Source organism: Papaver somniferum, chromosome 8 (assembly GCF_003573695.1).
Source record: "Papaver somniferum cultivar HN1 chromosome 8, ASM357369v1, whole genome shotgun sequence".
Lineage (NCBI taxonomy): Eukaryota > Viridiplantae > Streptophyta > Magnoliopsida > Ranunculales > Papaveraceae > Papaver > Papaver somniferum.
In genome coordinates this window covers 3862954-3877807 of record NC_039365.1, presented here as the reverse complement: position 1 = coordinate 3877807, position 14854 = coordinate 3862954, and the positions used below count along the sequence as shown (strand labels likewise).

Below are 14854 nucleotides of genomic sequence, written 5' to 3'. Positions count from 1 at the left end.
TCTGAGAGGAGTTCGAAAAGCTGTCTTATTTGCATCGTGTTCATACATCTTTATCTGGTTGTATCCGTCCATGAAAGAGAACATGCCATGTCCGCTGGTAGCATCTACTAGCATGTCAATGTTGGGAAGGGGAAAATCGTCTTTAGGGCAACACTTGTTTAGATCTCTGAAATCAACATAACATCTAATTTGGCCGCTTTTATTCTCTACGGGGACTACGTTGGCTAACCAGGTAGGATGGTGAATGGTCTTGATGAAGCCAGCAGTCAACAACTTCTGAATCTCAGTTTTGATCTGCTCCTCCACGTCGTGCCTGAATTTCCTTGGAGATTGCTTGATCGGTTTAGATCCAAACTTTATATGTAGATGATGGGTGACCAGTTTTTCATCCAATCCAGGCATTTCCTCATATGTCCATGCGAATATGTCTTGATACTCCTTGAGAAGATTCACGAGCTCCGCGTGTTCGTCCTCACGTAAAGTCGAACTGATGGAGATAGGTCGTGGAGATCCTTCATCTCCGATATTGATGACTTCGAGTTGATCGGTTGTGGAGTCAGTTCCGTCCTGCAGCTGTCGCGGAGCATCCGGTAGTTCTTCTTGCAGCTTGTCGCTGTGGTTGCATTCCATTGGGTGGAGAGACTGGGTGATAGCCTCTCCTGCAAATTGCTAACAGCGGCGACGATATACAATTTTACCTTGCTGGTCTCGACTCGCCATAAAGGTCCGTTCCCTCTTAGTGTGGAGGTAAGTTGAGCCTTCGCTCGATGAAGATGAGTTAGTGTGTCTTGATAGCGGAGGCGTGTCGAAAGACTCGGTCTCCCTGTTCAGTGATGTGAGCCGGTCTTCTTTCTCGATCGACGTCCATGTGGGGAGTGGAGTGCAGTAAACCTTGTTTGACGATCCTTGTGAATTCTCCCTTGGTTCGAACAGTTCCACGCCACAAATCGGTGTATAAGGAGACAATGACGCAGGTATGCGAATAACTTCTTAATTCACAATGGTTTTCAGGAATTGGTGATACGTCGAGGGAACGATCTTATTATCATGAAGCCATGGTCTCCCCAGTATCATATGATATTCTGATTCCTTCTCTATCACTTTGAATCTTACTTTCGACCGGATAGGTCCCACTGATACATTTAAATTAACATACCTGTATGTATTAGTTTGGTTTCCTTCGAAGTCCGTCATCGTGGTAGGCTGCTGTGTGACTGCGTCTGGTCGAACCTTGGCTGTCTTGAGAGTTTTAAGAGTAATGACATTCGAGGATGCTCCGGTGTCGATAAGAGCTCTTTTGAATTCCAAACCTTTGATGCGTGCAGTAACATGCAAGGCTCTGTTGTGACCTTCCTCTGCCATCATGTCGTCTTCGGTAAACGTGACATTGTTTATGAATACCTCTGATGTTTTCAAGGCCCGATTGCCCGAAGGGGTCAAACATGTGTCTAGAGCTATCTGATTGATTGCAGCAAACGTTTCCACTCGCTGGTCCTTTAAGAGGTGTAAAAGCTCGCACAAGCTTTCCACTAGAGAAGCCGCCTCCTGGTCCACTGGCCGTCAGTTGGTGGTGAAGCTATTTATTTGAGGACGGTCATCGGTTGAAGATCTCACTACACCAAATTCTGGGATTAGAAACAAAACTAAGCCAATATTAAAACGGGTTGTAACGGCTCCTGCCTGTTTCAAAAAGGGGTGTTATCAAAATTAATCAATAATGACCAATTTTGACCAGATCAATATGACCGGCAGTTCTTTTTTACCGGAAAAGAGCAAGAATTCAAAAGGAACCAGCATACACCTTTCAATTCATTCATCATCCATATTCAACAATATTCCATTCAATTTATATCAAATGTTCACTCGTATCATATAAAAAAATAATACAAATTCTTGAAGTACCAAAAAAATTCTAAGGGAATAGATAAAGATAAAAACTTCACAAGTTGAGTTCATGCTCACCTAAATCATTATAAGTTCATTCTTATGTCCTAAGGGAATACAAATTCTCTGTATCACAAATATAATGAACATATTTTGTAACTAAGCATACCATGAGAGTGGATTGGTTATCTTTGTTCGCCCTCAGCTGCTTTCTTTAAGACCAGACGAGCATTTCTTCTTTAAGTGCCTGCAAGTGTCGAAAGAAACATGTAAGCTGCGGGTAAGCAAAGACATGCATGAAGCAATGCTGAGAGTGGATAGTTTTGGATGCACTATCCCTATCCGAATATCCTGACTTATGAAACCAATTTTAACAAACAAAAAGATGAAGAGAATGAAGACTTTAAATAAGATACTCTAATGTTTAACAAAGATAAGAACATGGCTCTGCATACATACTCTAAAGGAAGGAATGGAGGTCAGAAAGAACTGCAAGCAACCTCCTATGAACACTAACATGTCTTCATTCTCTCATTGTGATAGAATTTATATCTCTAGAAACGAAACTCATGTAAATACGATGCTTACATATATTACAGAAACAAGTATTCTGATATTAGAAGCTTACCATCCCAACCAAAAGGAGCAGTCTATTCAGAAACAAGTACTCAGACCGGATAAAGGGTTGAGTATAAGTATTACCTTCAATATTCTATTCAACGCCTTAGCAAGTGCCGGCTTCAGGTCAGCAGGATGCAGTTTCTTGTTTTGGTAGTCAGTAATTAGATCTTCTAAGTTTTTAAAGGTCCTGTACAGAGAAGAAGTCAGATTAAATACAAATCAAAATCACTGGCAAGAGAAGCAGACTATCAACCCGATTGACTGCAGGCTAAAACAAATGAAAGATTGAGTGATGTAATTTAGGATGACTCACTTATTCCCTCCATGTTCTTCAAAACGCTCTACTTCGAACTCCTGAAACCATGGGAATATGATGTGCTTTATGTACTCCAAACATGGATTTCCTTCCACAATTCCTTCTGGAAAATGTGCCTTGTTTATTTTGTTTTCCACTTGGTCTGTTAACATTGTTTTGGATCCATCAGATCACATTGATTCGACAACAAACTATGTTCAATACAGTAGCAAAACAAAGAAGGCAAATGCGAGAAGAAGAAGAATTAAAGCACCACCGACTGTATACCTCTTCATCTTCCATAACGATGCAGATGAAACATCACTTTTAGACATCTTATCCTGCCCTTCTTTCAAATCAGGTAGCATGTCTGCGAGGCAATGTATGTAAATCAATCACAATTTGTAGGTAGCATGCCAAGCCTGATCATATGGCAGTCAAAGCACATTTCAGATTGCATCACAATATAATACAGTTCGGTCGAGAATGTAAGGTATTAGCACACTGCATACAAGGGTACATTATCTGGCCAGGATTCAAGTCTTCGTTCTCCTCCCGACCCGTTATCGCACAGCACCTTCACAGTTGAACAAACTCAGAAGATGAATTGAAATCTAACAAATTAATCAGTACGTAATTAAGAAAAAAACTAGTAGTAGTTAGTACAAAAACTACTACTCACTTTTTTATCCTTTCCCCATTAAAGGTACCAACTGTGTCCAAACCTAAATCCCAGTACTCAGAAGCTCGTGAGTTTATTGCATTAGGACACCACAGAAACTCCACCTTATCAAAAAATTTCATCCTTATAACCTTCCAAATCTCCATAAAATATTTGCCAGCAACTCTAATTTTTTCCTTGTCTCCACACAATTTATTGTTTAGCTTTTCAAACACATCCCCAACCAATATCTTAACTCTACAGCCAAAGTCTGTTACTTTATTGACCTTTATCGCCTTTACAATAGCCTGGATCATTTGGAACAATAAGCTTGAGTGTTACACATCATGGTAAGATCATTCTATACAGAAACACAAAAACCTTGGAACTTGAATCCTTTCCTGTGCAATGTGCATCCTCCCAGATGGATCAAAACCATCATAAGAAATTGGTTCAGGCTTATTCTTAAGCAATTCCATAAGTTCAGCATCCATGATGCGTTCTTCCCTATACTCCTTACAATCCCAAATTATCGAACACTAAGTGTCATTTTGCATTGCTTTCTTAATAATTAACACTCAATGCATTTCCGGTGAACATGTATCACATCCGGTCGCGATGCTTACCACTTCTTCTCCACAGGAAATGTGCAGCATGGATCCAAAACCCTAAGTGTGCCCATACAGAAACATGGAAAATCAATCAATTGAAGAGATAATATATTATAGCTATAAATCACCTAACAAGACAAATAAATACATTTTTTCCACATTGACAAGGTATAGATGAAACATTGTGCTTAAGCATATCAAAGCTTCCTGGGCTACTCTAATTTAGACAATTATATAGAACATGTGTCTGTATTAATTTCAATTTAAGCAAAACGAGAGTTACCTCTGATATTTTTAAGGTTTGGCATCACCACATGCTCGACGTTTTTGTTCTTCGCATCCTGTATGCAAACAATTCGAGAAAGCAAGGACCGTCTTCGCATCCTGTATTAATTTCAATTACTCAATTCAGTTCAAACCCCTAAAATTAAATGAACCCATCTCTGTAACTCAATCACCAGTAGAAATCCATATTTAATCTTCAGTTCTTCATTTCTTTCTCGCCATGAATCAGCAGCAGAAATCTGAATTCTAATCCTATGTTCTTCGAAGCATCATAATTATCAACCACAACACCCATCTCTTACATCTGCTACACCAATCATCAGAAAACAAAGGAGAAAAAGAAGATTAAGATTTAAAATAGGAAGAAAAAAACCCTATAGATTGAATTTCTACCCTTGGAAGAAAGATAAAAGCTAGTATTTAGATTTAATACTTAAATCAATACCTTGAAGTGAAGAGGAGCCAATACCCTTTTCAACGAAATCCATCTATCATCTACTGAAACCCTAATTTCTCTGAAATCCATCAATCTATTGAAACCCTAATTTCTACTTTCTCTGTCTCTTTTTGTACATGACAAGCAGATATTACTAAAAATCATTAAAAGAGAAGAGAAGAGAAACAGGTTTGATCGAGAGATCGACGGAAGAAACTGAGAAGGGAAAGAGGTTTCTCTCTGGTTTTTGGCGGAAGAAAAAAGAAATAAAATTCATTAGAGGGATAGGACTTGAGAGAGAAATTTTTGGGAAGAAATATCATGTAGTATTAGGGTGGTTGGGTGGAAGTAGCCGTCCAAGTGTGATCAACCTAGTGTGACCAAGCGTGTGGCTGGCACGCTTATAAAAAACATTTAACGGCTTGCCACTGTTACGAATTATTGAAACATTCGTAACGCTATGACATGTTACAACATTTTCGTCACGGCCGTTTGTAACGAAAATTCGTAATGGACAGTAAACCGTTACGAATTTCTGTTACTAATCCGGGAATATGGTGTAGTGAGAGTTAGTCCTCATCGTCGGAATCTCCGGAGCGGAGAAGCCGCTTAAATCAGATGTGAGCTTGACGAGGAAATTGAGTATGTTCTTTATCGTCTCTTCCATCACGTCCATGTTCCTCGTGTGGATTTCCTGTACTCGAGCCAATTCTATCAGGGTCGGAATTTCTCCATTGGCTGTGCGATCAGTACTGGAAGGATGAACATCAGCATTTGAAAGGTCCTGCTCGGAGTTTGAAGTTGAATTGATCATAAGACCAACCATTCTAAATTTGAGAAAATTGTAGTAAATTGAAATTTGATCTTGCAACCGAGAGATTAATCTCCCGCTGTAGTCGCCAGTTGTTTTGGGTTAAAAACTGATTCTGATGTTTTTGGTAATTTGGGGTTTGTTGATAAGAAACGAGTTCAAACCCTAAACAAATGCACTGCACGTGAATGCTTTTAGGTTCGAGAAATCAATCTATAAGACTCTGGCCTAAACCAAGAAATGGCCGTTCCAGATTCAATTCGGTCACAAAGTGAAGGAGAAGGGTTGATCTTAGGGAGGGAAGCGGAGAAGGTGTTTGTGATCAGAGTGTTGAACTATGAAGGTGTGGTTGTTTATGACTTGTGTATCAGAAAATGGTTTCTGGCTACTTGTGTTGATAACACTTGTGTTCTCCTTTTGTTGAAATAGGTAGAAATTCTATTTATACAAGTCATTGAGTGCACTCCTGATCTCGTAGGAAGTGGAGGAAGTTAAGTAGTGGAGTAATGGAGTTGTGTAAGAGGTGTTGATCATTGCGTTATCACACCTTCACCCACTATTCCATCATTACACCGTCCATCTTTTCCTAGCACGTTCTCGTAATGGGCGCGTTGCACGTCGCTGTAAACCGCCAGACCAATACCCCAGTAAGCATCCCCAGTTTGTGAGATGTTTGATGTCTCGAATAAGTGGGTCAAGTCGTTGGACCCGCCGCGGAGAATAGCATGGTGCTATTAGGTGAAACAACTAAGTTGTTTATGAGGCAAATATAAAATATGGTACGCACTCGATGCATGTGAAGCATCGCATTTAAGCAGCTCAAACTAATCGATGTGTATGAAGCATCATTTTTTTAGAGCCTGATTGAATAATTCGCGGATTAGGCGTCTTTAAAGGAGGAAACATGATCGTCTACCTTTGAGTGATCGCTTGAGGACCCTGCGGTCAAGTTATCACTTGGTCGATTGCCTCATGTGGAAGAGGGATGGCCGGTCTTCACAATGTTGCTTTGCTTGTTTTGGAGAAACAAATCTACACCATCCAACTAGATTAGCAAAGTAGGATGGACGAGATGATTTGAGGAAGTTGCATACTGCCATTGACGCAACTTTAGGGTTTAAGGAGTCGTGTGTCCCACCCCTCTTTGGGCGCGCATTTCGAGGCATTGAGCTCTAGTTTGCGAAGGACGGTCAATCACGTGTAAAGATGGGTCCACAGTGATCACGTTAAAACCTTCGAGATCACTTAAATCTAGATCTATTCTGCGAGTTTAGGCTTGCCAAGATGGATGGTTGTGATCAATCTGCGACAGTTATGTACTATTGTGACCTAAATTAGGGTTTTTGAACACAACGCGTCTTCTCAAGTTTGTGCAAGCGGTCGAGCACCCTATAGGCTTTCCATAGGCAAGTCGATCGTCCAAGGGGAAATTGGGGCCGCCAATGACCATGCTAATACTTCTTTAATAGTTCGTAGGAAGATCTAATCCGTCCAACTAGGATGGCGAAGTTGGGCGGACATAATGGCTTTTGAGACCGTTTTTTACAGTCTTAGTTCGTTCGAGCTTCGCTTTACGTAGCGCACACGCCCACGTTTGGGTCGGCGTTTGAAGCGCTTGTGCATGGGTAACATGGGTCTCGATCAACTATAGAACTAGTGGACGTGATGACTTTGAGACTGTCATGGTCGGTCTAGCTCGTTTAAGATTCTAAATAGCGCGAATATCCATGTTTGGGCCGGCTCTTGAAGTGCTTGTGAATGAGCAGAAGACTACTCGATCGACTAGGGCACTAGTGGGCCCGTCAGTGGTCATTGCTAGGAGTAAGCTATGCTTGTTAAATCGGCCAAGTTGTGTGGCCGTGATTGTTTCTGAGACTGACATTAACAGTCTAGACTTTCTTTAATAATAAATGTTTGTTCAATCACGCCAACTTTAATAAAAAGTGTGTGAACACATCGATCTCTTTGTCAGAGAGATGTAACTCATATGAGTATTTTTGTGCAGATCCCAATACTAACACTTCGGGAGATTCTTGCTACTCTGCTGAGAGTGAGCATTGATCGTCATATCATGTCAGTATTGAGAGTTCTACTGGGAACATAGCACGGAAAAAATATCAAGCGAGTCATGCATAGTTAATAATGCTAGCGTAAAATAGAATCCATAGAATACTTGGGATTACTACTGTGCGCACCATTCTGAATGACTTTCATATATACTGAGTTGTTCAATACATGTGTAAATAAAGAGGTTTGGGCACTCGTTAATTTCAAATGTCCTTTATCCTTTGCAGGGCGACAACATATTAAGATACAGGGTTTTACAATTTTGACCATAGGCTAAAAACCACCATCAACACCAGTCATGTATTGTATTTTTAGTTTTTAAGTTTATCCTTTTCCTGCTTCAGCCAAATTCGCACCTGTAAAATAAACCGAAGAAGAATTTAGAAGTATCAACAATACGAACAGAGTACATGAGAGATGAGGAATAAAGAGAGAAGAAAAGAAGCGGCCGGAAAAAAGAAGTTAGGGTTTAGAATTTCTCCCAGGGAAGAGGTGCGGACCAAAGAAAATAACGAAAGGTTTAACCCCTAGACCAATTGAGTCTCGTCGAGTATCCTCTCCAGGTTTAACGTGAGAACGCTTTTCTCAGCGATTGTGGCCCTCTCGAAAACTCACCATTCTCTCGTTGAACGGTGACGCTCACTGGTGGGTTTTATAAACAACCTACAAATTGACCTGCAAGTATACAGGGTCAATTGTAGCTAGAATGGGAAGAAAGGGAAAGTCCACAGGGACAAGGGGGAGCAAATGTTGTTTTCCAGCTTCTCTAGAAGCTTCCTAAGCTAACATGGAGCTGAATGGAGGCAGTAAACAGTAGCATGCAAGGGCCTTTGAATCCACTTCTTGATCCTAAGCTAAGGCAGTACCTAATCAAATCATTGTTCTTGTTTCATTTCAGGGAAGATCATAATGGATGATTTTCTTGACTACTCTTTACTCACTTGCCCCTAGCATCAGCTGTCTTCTTACAGCACAGCTGATCACAGGCTTGTTGTTCAAGAAGCTATCTATCACCCTAAGACAGTTAAACACAGTCCTTCAAATGGACTGAATTCTTAGCTACCATCATTCTTTCACCCCTAGAATCAGTTGTCTTCTTACAGCACAACTGATCACAGATGCATTCACTCAAGTAGATATTATCAGTCCTATTAAATTTAAGCACTACAAGAACAGTTAACATGATCATGGATTATCCTAGCATACAATTCAAGAGTATCATCTAACCCCTAGCATATGAAGTTAGAACATATTGAAACTAATTAACAACTGGAATTGAAGTTGAACTAAAACATTGAACTGAAATTAAAATTGGAATTAAACTGAAATTAACAGGACATTGAAATTGCAAATTAAAGATTAAAGAACCCTAAATTAACAGTAAATTGACATTGGTATTAAACTGAAATTAACCCAATTAGGGGGTATCTCGGCTAACCAAGAACACCCTTCTCTCTACACATCAATTGCCTTTTATAGTTTTACAAAATATCCCCAAATTTCGAAACCCTAACTTGCAAACCCTAATTTTTGAATTGAAAATTCCACTCACCTAATCCCTGAATTGATGTCGACCCATGCCTATTCTCTCTTCTCTGCTCCTCTCCATGTCTTCAATTGCGTCTTATAGCCTCACCTAATTTATTGATTTATCACCTAGGGTTTCAGTGGTGAAAAATCAATAAGTTAGATGGCTATAGAGGTAGGGGAGGTAGCTACGGCGTGTAGGTGGTGTTTGGTGACAGTGGAGGAAGTGGCGATGGCAGGGTGGTGTGGTTCAGCGAGGTGTAGCTGGTGGAGGTGATGGAGTTGCAGAGCAGCTCTCTGCAACAGGGTATGGAGGAGAAGAGGTCGAGTGATTTTGGGTTAGGGGGCGTTTGGCTAGGGGCATAGGGTGTTCGATACTTGGGTGTTAGGCGGGTGCAGCGAGGTTTGATGATCTGCGACAAGGAGCGATGGATGGGAAGATGGTAGGTGGATCTGACGGCGATGCGGAGGCAGGCAATGAGCGACCGTCGGATGAAGAGATACAACGAAACGAACGGTACTTGATGGAGTTAGGTACTGTAGTGTAAGGCGGAGATATCAAACTTCGATGCACAGCAAGGGAGCGACCGTCGGATGCTTCTGAGAACTGATCTGACGGCTGAAGACGCAAGCGGGTATGGATTTGGGTTTTAGGCTTTTGGGTATAGAATATGGGTTTGGGAAATGAGTTTGGGCTTGGAAAACCTTGAGCCCACTTCTTCTTTAAGAACAACTTTCTTCTTCAAGCCCATTTCTATCCTTTTTTTGGTCTTCCGCACATCACTCTTCGCGGCTTCCTTGCGTAATTCCTCCTGGCTTTTCACTACTTTTCTGCTCTTTTTGCTCCGCAACTCATCCAATCTTTATTTATTACCTAAAAATGCAAAATTAAGTAAGAAAAATATTTATTCTTGAAAATAATGAAAATACAGAATATGGGATAAAATGTAGAATTAATGCACAAAAGATGAGTTAAATGCCAAGAAAAATATATACAAATATGCACTTTTTAGCACTCATCAAATACCCCCAAACCTGAATTTTACTTGTCCTCAAGTAAAACAAAACTAAGGAAATCCTACCTATACCACTGTCGCTGGTCTCTCGAATGCATTTAGCGTATGCACTAAGCCTTTTAAACCACTAAGTGTCCCTAGTGGACGAGTTGAAGTCTCGTGAAGGTTTGCTTAGAACGTACCTACAAAGTTCTAGGTCAAAATATAAGCTCAGATTCCATCAAATGTGACATGTGCAAAACAGTTTAAGCTCACAGCAAAATGGAGATGTCAATCTAGCTATCGAAGGCACAATCCTAGCACTGATAACAAAAAAAGACATGTGATAAGAGTGTAAAGTGTATCTACACATGTGTAAAGAAAGATCTGAAGTTATGACTACTAATCACCAAGAGATAGTTTCTCAGGCTAAGAACTGAGGTCGAAATCTAGCTAGCTGTCCGGACTTTACGAGAATTGTGAATGAGTTGGAGGTATTTCACAATTACTCGCGTTGTACATCAATGGCATACACCCTCCTTGCTTATTACAACGAAACACAAAAGAACTCTTTACATGACTCTTATTTACATTGACAAATCTCTTTTTATTTTTGGAACAAGAGATGATGGAATTGATAAATACTTGATTTTTTTGGATTTTTCTGATTTTATTTTTTTTTATTTTATTTTTTTTTTCTGAATATATACATCGTTTTTTTTTTTTTTTTTTTTTTTTTTTTTTTTTTTTTTAGAACAAGGAAACACTTTTGATACAAATACAAAAGGAAACAAAAATTACATGACACTTTGCAAGAGGTAGCCCTTTTTGATGCACCCAGTTAAATTCGATGGTTGTCTTTCTTAATGTAACCTCCACCTTCTATCCCAACCAACCAAAGAACAAGCTAGTCAAGTTTCGTTCAGTATTCTAAAGTGATTGGCAATCGTAACTTCCTATCAAACACCTTGAAGATCGAGGCCATACATGTATTGGTAGATCGTGCGCGTGCAAATTTCTTATCACTATGTGAATTGTGCTAGAATCAGGGTGCCTAAATATCTAGACTAAGACTCCTAATAATTACATATTTGCACAAGAGTCAACATTTCAAGGTAAATGAGCTCCATTTTTATGATTTTTCATTTTTTAATTTTTTTGGAATTTTTCAATTTTTTCAAAAGAAGAAGGAGTTCGTTTTCAATTATAGCATATTATCATGGTATCTACTCTATACCCCCAAACCTAAAATAAACATTGTCCTCAATGTTTCAAAATATGGAAAGAATTAAAATGCAACATATGGAAAGGGACATGCTGAGTAGAGTAAAAGGAGGGAGAATACCCGATTTCGGCGAAAGCAGAATTAAAACTCCGTTATTCAAGGCAAAAAAAATCCAACATATTTCAGCCGAGATCATATTGGATTAGCAAAATATATACAAAAGGAACAAAAGGGTTTTTAAGAAATTTTATCTACTGGATTATAAAAAAAAAATTCACCATACACTAACAATCTAAAGAGTTGAGGATCAACCCAAAAGACAAAGTGTAGACATTTCAACAGCTTCACACATATATAACAGGAAAGAAACGCAAGTGAAACTGTGAAACAAAATGAGCTACCCCCAAACCTGGATTTTACAGAAGATATAATTTTGAAAACAAAATCGCGCAGTTTCTGGGGTTCATCATGCAAAAGGTCTAGCTCGAAATGAACTTTGCTAGGGACGGGCAAACATGCTAATTCCAACTGTGGTTCCTCAAATGTATTATACTTAGAAGCAAAATAGTCCAAGAGGACTTGGGAAGCACACAGTTCCAAACCTAGATTAGGGACTCTCAGAAAAGTTGGTTTGACAATATGGGTACAAGCCAAATCTAGGTTGGGTGGAAGGCCATCAGATTGTGACTTATGTAGGATGATAGGTGCGTCATTATTAATCAAATCAAAATCTCCTAAATCATCTACACATGTCACATCATGCTCACAATCATCAATCAGTTTAGCAAGTTCACACTCAGAATCATCAACATCATCAACAAATTTATTCTCATGCATCGGCAAATCAGGAGAAATATCACAATGTGACCTAGGTAGAGAATCAGACACATCAAATATATTTTCATGCATATTAGTGTCTACAGAAGATTCAACTATTCCTATGTCATGCTCATCTTCACAGAATAATTGTACGAATCCCATGTCAATATCAAAATCATATGAATTACAATGAGTATTAGAAAAAACAACATTCATGAAGGTCGAGGGCGAGAAGCCATATGTTTTTGAACCAACAGGTTCCACAATATTGTCATGTTCTTCTAACATATCATCATAATCATCATAATCATCATCATGGTAGCATGCATATTGGTCCTCATTAAAAGTGGTGGTGTCGTTAGTCGATTCATGTTCCTCTAAATTAGGTTCATATTCAACATCATTTACATGAATGGGACTAGACTTTCATTAGGGACAACATACATTTCCTCATGAATTTCCTCCTTTTATAGGTGAAGCAAAATCTGATCTAAATATTCCTGAATTCGTGATGTAGATCTATCGAAGTTTTGCTCACTGAGTCTGAAAGCTTCTGTGGTGGAGTCTAAATTCATGGGAGTACAAAATTCTTCATGTTCAAATTGTGGTGATTGGTACATGTGTGCATGGTCATTAGGGTTTATAAAAGATTGATCGCAACCCTCAAAGGATTGATTATGGTCCCAATGACTACCATTCTCACAATTTATGGGCATTTCATACCTTGGATTTTCTCTAGATTGCCTAAAATTATGCAAAATATGACAATTCTCAACAGGGTGGTCTAAACTACCACATGCGGGACATGCATAGATTTCAGGTTGCCTAAGAAAATTAGATGTGACAGATTCCTCATGTGATTGCATTTCTAAAGCTGCGATTCGAGCTTCTAATTGATCCACAAGAGATGATTGTGTGAGTGAGGTATTAGCAAAATGTTCATTTTCACGTTGTGGCGAATGATGCATGTGTGAATAGTCATTAGGGTTCATGTATTAAGGCTCGGGACTTTGAAAATGTCCATAATAATTCTTATGACTATTGACATCATGGTCTATGGGAGGTTCATAACGTGAAGTTTGTCCACACGCAAGTTCTCTAAGGGATTCGTTGTATTCCCCAACTGTAGAAAAAGATCTAGACATGATTGGGCTCAAAGGCTAAGTAAAGAGTTTACAAAGCTCAAAATTTGGTTTTTAAGGGATTGGACTTTTTTGGAAAAATTTGGTTTTGTTGGGAGAAATTTGGTTTTGGCGGGAGACATTTGGTTTTGATGGGAAAAAGAAAATTTTGGTTTTTAGGGAAAGATTTGGAAAACTTTTTGGTTTTTATGGGAGAATTTTGGTTTTGTCAGGATAAGGAAGAAGAAAAATTTGGTTGTTAATGTGGGAGCAAAATAAAATTTGGTTTTAGAATTTGGGAGCAAGTAAAGTAAATTTTTTTTTTTTTTTTTTTTTAATTATCCTAGCATAAATTAGCACAACCCATAAAAGAAAATAAAAACAACAATAATAATTACAAACCCATAAAAGAAAGAAAAAGAAGAAAAAGAAAAATTATTACAAGGCCAAATAAAAAATAAAGAAAAACAAAAATTATTACAAGCCCACAAATTAAAAATGGAAGCCCACAGGTTGGGTTCTCTTAATGGGTTTAAGCTTACCTTTGAAGCACAGCCCAGCTGTTCAGTTTGGTTGCAAAAGCCCAGTTGGGCTTTGGATCATCCTAAGCTTTGGTTTTTTCTGAGGCCCAGTTGGGCTTGGCTCAACTTGTTAAGCTTGGCAGCAACTTCAGCAGGCCCAGTTGGGCTTGTGATTTGCTACTGATTGGCTTGTGATTTTTTTCTCAGCAGCACAGTCCTGTTGGGCTTGGTCTTCAGCAGGCTCACCAGCTCAGGGCTTTGCAGCAGGAGCAGATCAACAACAACAGGTGCAGAAGGCAGCAGCAGGCAGCAACAGGGAGAGTAACAGCCTCAGTTCCACCAGTTCACCAGCAACATCAGAGGCAGTGCAAATGGGCTAAGAAGTTCACAGCAGTGCACTAAAGCAACAGGCAAGAAGATGCTCTGATGTTGTGCAAGAACAACAAGCCAACAACTAGATGAAGATGTAAACAGCAAGAATGCCCTTTGAAGCACAGCCCAGCTGTTCAGTTTGGTTGCAAAAGCCCAGTTGGGCTTTGGATCATCATAAGCTTTGGTTTTTTCTGAGGCCCAGTTGGGCTTGGCTCAACTTGTTAAGCTTGGCAGCAACTTCAGCAGGCCCAGTTGGGCTTGTGATTTGCTACTGATTGGCTTGTGATTTTTTTCTCAGCAGCACAGTCCTGTTGGGCTTGGTCTTCAGCAGGCTCACCATCTCAGGGATTTGCAGCAGGAGCAGATCAACAGCAACAGGTGCAGAAGGCAGCAGCAGGCAGCAACAGGGAGAGTAACAGCCTCAGTTCCACCAGTTCACCAGCAACATCAGAGGCAGTGCAAATGGGCTAAGAAGTTCACAGCAGTGCACTAAAGCAACAGGCAAGAAGATGCTCTGATGTTGTGCAAGAACAACAAGCCAACAACTAGATGAAGATGTAAACAGCAAGAATGCCCTGTAAACAGCAAATGATGCAAGTGCAG

The 14854-nt window shown here is 39.6% G+C and overlaps 1 pseudogene; it reads right to left on the bottom strand.

The window, feature by feature from the left end:
* Position 1: 1 nt before the first annotated feature.
* LOC113304946 lies at positions 2-5619 on the bottom strand (annotated as a pseudogene).
* Between the last annotated feature and the right edge of the window lie 9235 nt (positions 5620-14854).